Source organism: Cryptomeria japonica, chromosome 10, assembly GCF_030272615.1.
Source record: "Cryptomeria japonica chromosome 10, Sugi_1.0, whole genome shotgun sequence".
Taxonomy (NCBI): Eukaryota; Viridiplantae; Streptophyta; class Pinopsida; order Cupressales; family Cupressaceae; genus Cryptomeria; species Cryptomeria japonica.
This window is the reverse complement of record NC_081414.1, coordinates 66,922,905-66,929,611: the sequence shown is the minus strand read 5'-3', so window position 1 is coordinate 66,929,611 and position 6,707 is coordinate 66,922,905.

Genomic DNA, 6,707 nt, shown 5'->3' with positions numbered 1-6,707 from the left:
TTGCAAGACATGGGGAATTAGTATGTCAACGGTTTTGAACAAATCAAACCTAATAAATTGTGTATTCTTAATATTTTATGTGAGCTTACTTATGACTCAATGCAAGTTAATTAACCAAACCCCGGTTTGTTTAATATTTCCTTGACAATGTCAAATCTTATCCACATCAAACAATTAAAAATAGTATTTCCTAATATCTAGGTTAGCGATCTTTGGAAGACATAAGGTGCAAGAGGTAGCTCATCCACTCGGTTGCTGCTAATGAAATGAGGGCACATAGCTGACTTGTATACGATGGGTATAAATGGCTACTGGGCCAACCTAATAGGTATTGAAGACTAGGTCATGTAGAGTTGAATTTATATGTATCTATTGAAATCTAATGTTAAAAAGTATAAAAAATAATTGATAATCAGATGAATTTTTATGAATTTTAAGATGTTATAATGTTTAAATGTTTTTTTGTTTTTTTTTTTTCTTTCTTTTTAAGGAATATTGATCAGATTAATTTTGAGTGGTATAACAAGATTATGCAATTCATATATCAAAATATTAAAATTTTAGAATCTAAATTCTTTGATTTCTTAACAAGAAATTAGGATATGTTGTACAAGCAACAACAAATGATTCCCACAAAGGTATCCATATTAAAGTTGAGAAGATGCTTAGGAATTTGTTGAAAATTTTACAATGATAAATTAATGGCATGGAAGAAAATGATCCGTATAAATTTATAAATTTTGATTAAGTGGAGCAATTTGATGATCGCCCCCATCATCAACACCATCACTATGTCAAATCCATCAAATCGTGTATCTTATGCTTTAATGTATTACAAATTTGTCTCTATGTCCATTAACTCTATGATAATGAAAAGTGTTCTCATTATATCCATATGGGAGTCCTCTATACAAATATAATAGATAGATGGGAAGATAATCACATTAGCATTCAATAGACTTTTAGCCACATGTTGTAGAGGTTCACACAAACTTGTAAATTTTCTAGTAGTTTGAAGATCAAAACAAAGAAAATTAGAAGTAGTATTCACATGATTAGAATTAGGTTTGGTTTCTTTCTTGTTGTTACCATTTTCGAAAGTATTTCATTTTTTGAGAACTTGGAAGTGTAAGCATCAAAGATTTATGGTAGGGCATACATCTCAACCTATCGGAGACAAGTAACTCGAGTTCAATATTTTTTACATGAGCAAAAGGGTTCATGAAATAAAAATAACTAATCAAAGAGAAATTATCTTGAATTAGATATAATAAGCACTTAAACAAAAATAATTTGTAATTCATCACTAGAAAGGTGGTGTTTCATTTTAACATAAAGAGAATGAAATCAAATGACATTATCATTGATGCATTTATTTGGAACCTTGAGCACACTCAAATAAATAAAAATTAGATATTTTTAGAACCATGTTTACTTAAGATGATTGAAGAAATTTGTAGCTAGTTTATTAAAAGAATGAATAGAGCTAAGATCCAAATAATAGAACCATTGAAGAAATAACTTAACCAAAAGCATGTTGCATTAATGGATCACAAAAGAGTACTAGAGTCACTTTTACTGCATCCAATTCAAAGTCAGGTGGCACAAAACTATTGTGTATCTTGAATAGGTCAAAATTTCAAATGCAAGAGGAATTTGATGTGTTGTAGAATGACATCGTTACTGCTAGTTGATTCAAAATCTCAAGTTACAATGAACGATTATAAAGGTCTTGGTTTCCATTATTAGTCTTATGTATTAACTTCATGGATTGAAGGAGATCAAGGATGTAATAAAGTTAGATGTGTATTTGACATGGTATGGAACATCCCTAAGAATCTTCAAAGCTAAGTTGTAGACCTCAAAATGATCTAGAAAACAAATTTTGAAGAATTTGTTGCTTCTTGTTTGCCTTTGAAATAAACAATTCATGTAGACATTTATCATTAAAACTTTCAAATTGTAATTAATAGATATTGTTAACCCTATATTCAATAGTTTTGCACATAAAATATTGTATCTGTGTTTTGCTTACATATAAACCAATCCACATGAAAAGAATGATAGGAAACCACTTATAATAATAATAGTAGGTTCTTGTATATATAAAGTCATTTATGTGAGGTGCTTGTATCTATAAAACCATGTTTATGTGAGAGATATATAAAGTTATTTTAGTTGACTCCATATTCTATATGTGTTTTAGGTGGAAAAAGGAAATACAAGGAGTAACTTTTAATTGCTTCATTACTATTTTGGTAAGGGAAACAATGTGTATATAAGTTCTTCTTGTGATGTTAATAGGAGCTTAAATATTGTGTGAAATAATGTGTTATGTTATTGCTTAGTAGTCATTATTGTGCATATACTTTAATTTGTAGGTGTAAATAGTGCATCTCCGTGATAGAATCAAGTATTGGCTCTTTGAACCTTAACATGCTTTGAATGAGACTACCCTTTGGGTTTGTTTCTATTAGCAAGTGAGTGTGCAAAATATCATGTTTGAGTAGAAGGTTGCAATATACAAGAAGAAGAATCTAGGCAACAATTGATTATACTTTTAAGATATAATACAAATTTCTACCATATAACTAATTTCAAATTTATACAATTTTACAAAATTTTGTATACATAATTATATAAAATACCAATATATCCAACACAAATTTGTTAGAAGATAAAAAATAATTATTTTTTATCTCAATAATATTTTGCTCATAAAAAATCAACTAATATCTCAATAATATTTTGCTCATAAAAAATCAACTAATATAAAATATATATACTAATGGCCCTATATTGGCATCTGTGACAAATTATGAGCTAGTGTAGAAGCATTATACGTATTGTGGAAACATAGTTTGTCAAAGGCAACAAGATAATGAGAAGAGGCTAAAAGTGGTGGAGATTAAGATATTTATAATAAAAACATAGAGCAACCCATATTAAAAAAAGATAATATTTTAAAATGATGGGATCATAATATTTATGAGAAAAGTGGATTAGAGGAAGTGCACCCACAATTTGAATTGGTGTGTAATTCCCATGGCCATATCATATGTGCACATGGGCTCCACATGGGCATGTGCTTTTTTATGCATGCATAGATTTAAAAAATAGATTTTATAAAGTTATGTTGTCATACACCATAGATGCATGTGTGTATGCTCATAAAAAGTTAATGAAGGATAAAAGGGGATGCATGGACCCATATTGTTGAATTACATGAGAATATTTTTAATGGGTGGAGCTCTATCATTATATATTGTGCATCAATACAAAATTTTGAAAGAGAATATTGGATGATGTGAATAATTTGTGGATGCATATTATTTTGGAGCCAATGGTGAGAGATATGCGCACATCCACATGGAATAATTAACCATGATAACTTTAGATTTCTCCATGACAACTTTAGATTTCAATATATGTGGAGTCATTTGTCTATGTATGTTTGTGTTTCTTTATTCCTTTTGTCATATTTTAGAATATGGTATGGAACTAGAGTATTTGAAAGTAAATTATGATTTTTGATATATGTATATATTTCAATATATGCAATCATTTGTGTATGTATGTTTGTGTATGTATGTTTGTGTTTTATTTTAGAATATAATATTAAGCTCGAGTATTTGAAAGTAAATTATGTTTTTTGATGTATGTATTTATGAAAGTTTCTATGTGTTTAAGGTATTGCATGTATATAGTTATAAAAATTTATTAGGGTATATATATGTGGGAGTTTGTGGTATGTATATTAACATACAAGTAATTGTGTGTTGATAATGGTTCAAAAATCTCTATTGATTATTTTGTTTTTCTTTGTAAACTTTTATAGTTTATTATTAGGGTTATGCATTGATAGAAATATAAAGATTATATTTGGGAAATATATAAGATTTGGTTCACATATATGTAATTTACAAAAGAGGATTTAGCTTTATCAAAATATTATAATAGAGGTAGAAGAGTATGATCGCAAATTATTTTAGTGGCAAATCTTTGTCAATTGGTGGTAGTATATATCAACCATATCTAAATTGGCAAATACATTTCTCGCTACAGGGTGGCCAAATTGCTCAAATTTTAAAAATAATTGGTCCAATGAATTCAAATCCATTATTAATTTATTTTAAGAGGCATATGTAATCACTATTTTTATCAATAACACCTATGTGTTTCCATTGTTGTAATTGATTTTTTTGCATAGATTATTAGATGCATGTATTAATTCACCCACATATTCGTCAATACCATACAAATTCATTATGCATGAGGACCCATTTCTCCAAAAAAACATTAAATTTACAATGCAATTTTGGATTTAGTTTGTTAATGACTTTAAAATTTAATGTGTGTGAGGACCCAATTCACCAATAATATTATAACTCCATTCGAATCATAGGTCCATAATTACCTTGAAAATTACAACATATGTGTTTTATCGTGCTTTCATTTGCCCAAAATTTACTTGTATCATTTTATAATCATGAAAAACTCACCTGATTTTTCTATACCATTTAAAAATCCCACAAATTTTTTTGAAAGTTTACTATAATATTTAAATTCTCATAAAATTCGTCAAATATGGATTGATATAAATACATTCAAACTTTAATTTATTTTTATCTATTTTGTTTAGTTCTAAGCTCTCGATTTGGATCATAGGAAAGTTAGTACTACAAGCATTTCTATATTAGCGAGTCAGTGAAAACCGAAAGGTAAGTGAGCATTTATTTTATAGTGTTATAAGATTATTGATCTTTTTTTCATGTTTACTTCACTCTTACTAATGATATTGAGTAGGAAGACATCTATGGCCTAAGGAATTGGGGATTTGTATTCTATGATTTTCTTGTAAACAAAAAGACATTCTTTCACAAATTTTATTTTATGATGGATGTCAACCAAGAACAAGATTCCTAAAAGTGGTGAAGAGAAGTCATCAAAGCATAGAACCATAATGTCATGCTATAGGAGTGGATAGGTAACTCCTCAACGCCCCCAAAATCCTTGCAAGATCAAAATAGCTTCCACAAGAGAGAATGGCAAGATAACTTGCATAATAAGAATGCATTGATTGAATATGGTTGAATGTACAAGAAGCCTTGCTTATATAGGCAAGGTGAGATGAGGTATGACAACTAAACTTGATACAAACATTAAATATATGATAATAATATTAAATTCTTACATAACTAAAAGTAAACGAGGTGAACATGATCCCATTATAACTAGATTCTAGAATGTCACCTAGGACCTAAGTAAACTTAACATGTGAATAGGTTACCACTAATGACTAGTTGGGAAATAAACTCATTCACACTAACACCCCCCTTGAGGGCAACTTAGGGAGATGAAAATATGATGCAAGATGATGCAATATGGGTCCCCACAACTAGGGCATGTTAGATACCCATGTACAAATAAAATGTAATCTCTCACAAACATAAAAAAGGAGAAAATCCATCGGGACAAAAATCCTATCCAAAAGAGAGAAAATATGTAATCAAGGATGGCATGGAGGACTCAATGGTAACCCCCAAGAACTAAATCCATCATGAAAATGATCTATCAAAAATCTAATCAATCTCCCTCCATATGAAGGTTAGACTGGAGAGACATCCACCTCCCAATAATGAATAATCTCTTACAAAAATGGTAAGTGTTTAAATGCAAAACATGGTCTATTGCTTACAAACTTGTCTCCCCTTAGGAAGAAACAAAACCAAGTACAAATATAGGAATGCTTCCCAGTTAGGATAGAAATTGAAAGATAGAAGTATAAAGAATGATGACGGTGTCTCTAAAAATTGTTCATGTCTCCCCTTGTTCATGAAATATGATGATGCCACAATCCAATTAGGTACATGCCCAATCAAAGAAAAAGGTGACAAAGTGGAACTATGTAGAAACTAATGTTAAAAAATATCTAAAGACGAATATGGTTTGACAAAAAGAGTGCAATGGCTATCATCAAAGAGAAGAATTAAACCCTCAAATGTGCTCCAAAAATGATCCTCATGAACAAGAATAATGGAATTCTCAATCAATGACTCTACACAAGGAATCAATGAAAGTGAAGGTTCGTAATTTGTCTTTGAAGAAGAATTGGGAAACTTTGAAGAAATCTCATCCTCATCTTTTAAAGTTTCAAATTACTCCAAAGAAGCAAACTCATGAATAGTATCACAATAATAGGGCATCCTTTCCAAAAAGTGAAGAATCACATTATAATTTGAAATAGGGTTGTCTGGGAATGACTAAGTATCAAGATCTCCATATAACTCCCAAATTTTAGACCAAATAGCACGAGGACACTCAAAATCAACAATATACTTCAATATGTCATCATCCACATGCATAGCCATAACTCCTAAGATATGATCCCTTTTACAGTTCCAAGAAACTTTACGTAAATGTATTGTGTATATATGGTTATATAAATTTATTAGGGTATATATATGTAGGAGTTTGTGGTATGTACATTTGCATACAAGTAATTGTGTGTTGATAATGGTTCAAACTTTCTTGTTGATTATTTTATTTTTCTAAATAGACTTTTATAGTTTATTATTAGGGTTATGTGTTGATAAAATTAGAGGGATTACTTTTAGGAAATACACAAGATTTGGTTCAAGTATATGTGTTTTTCAAACGAGAATTTAGCTTTATCAAAATCTTATAATAGAGGCAGAAGAGTATGA